Below are 1135 nucleotides of genomic sequence, written 5' to 3'. Positions count from 1 at the left end.
ATTTGCACTATCACCATGACCACTATCACCATTGCACTACCACCATGACACTCATTCACACAGAGCACCTTAGAGCACCTTACCATACCTTACTATGCACAGAGAATCACAGGCTCAGTCCCTGCCTCAGTCATTGCAAGCGCCTCTGATTGATTAATCACCACTATGTGGATACTGTTTTTAGAATTGATTTAGATTAAGTGTTAGTTAGTATAATTTGTATTTTAGTATATTAAGCATATTCTTTATCTTCTACTGTCTTTGTTGATTAGTTGTGTTTTTATATTATATACTTTAATTACTCTTTCTGCTGTTAAAGAATGTGTTTGTGTTGTATGCTGCTGAGACCTTGAATTTCCCCTGGGGATCAATAAGTATCTATCTATCTATCTATCTATCTATCTATCTATCTATCTATCTTTCTTCCTTCCTCTCCACTCTCCTTTCTTCCTTTGCCACCTTGCAGCTGCTCTTCTCGTATCCATCTGTCCACTGGCATTATGATGTCAGGCCGGTGCTGTCATCGTCTTCTCACGCAATCAGTGCTGAGCTCTGGTCTGTTTTATGGCCAGGGGGTCGTGGGGGGTGGGCTGAGGTCAGTCTCTCTGTCTCCGTCGTCCATAAATCTGCGCACAGCATACGGCACAACAAGCCAGACACAGTGAGCTATGCATGATCTGTTCTTGGTCTCGTTCTTATCTAACACAGGTTTGTATGAGATTGTAATGAATATGGGCTCACTGCTCCTCTTACCCCATCATAACTTGTCTCTAAATGAGTCTGTCAAACATTCATTGCAAATTAGACATTTAGCAAGTCAGTCTGTCTTGTCTGTGTGTGTATCTGAGTCATGTATGTGTGTGCTTGTCAGTCTATAACTGTGTGGAGTATGTGCATGTATGTCTGTATGTGTACAACTTTGAGATATTGTGTGTGAGTGTCTGTGTGTGTGTGTGTGTGTGTGCGTGTGTGCGTGCGTGCGTGTGTGTGTGTGTGCGTGTGTGTGTGTGTGTGTGTGTGTGTGTTTGAGTTCAGGTTTTCTAGCCAGCCCCTGCTCTCTGTATCTGTCTGGCCATCTCTAACCGCGTCGCTACCCCTCTTCTTTGCTGTCAACTCTGACGTCTTGTGGCTCTCC

Source organism: Alosa pseudoharengus, unplaced genomic scaffold (genome assembly GCF_046254945.1).
Source record: "Alosa pseudoharengus isolate Yale_2024_CS ecotype anadromous, Long Island Sound unplaced genomic scaffold, YU_APseudo_1.1 YU_APseudo_1.1_scf_11, whole genome shotgun sequence".
Lineage (NCBI taxonomy): Eukaryota > Metazoa > Chordata > Actinopteri > Clupeiformes > Clupeidae > Alosa > Alosa pseudoharengus.
The sequence above is the reverse complement of the archived record's forward strand: the minus strand, read 5'-3'. Positions refer to the sequence as shown.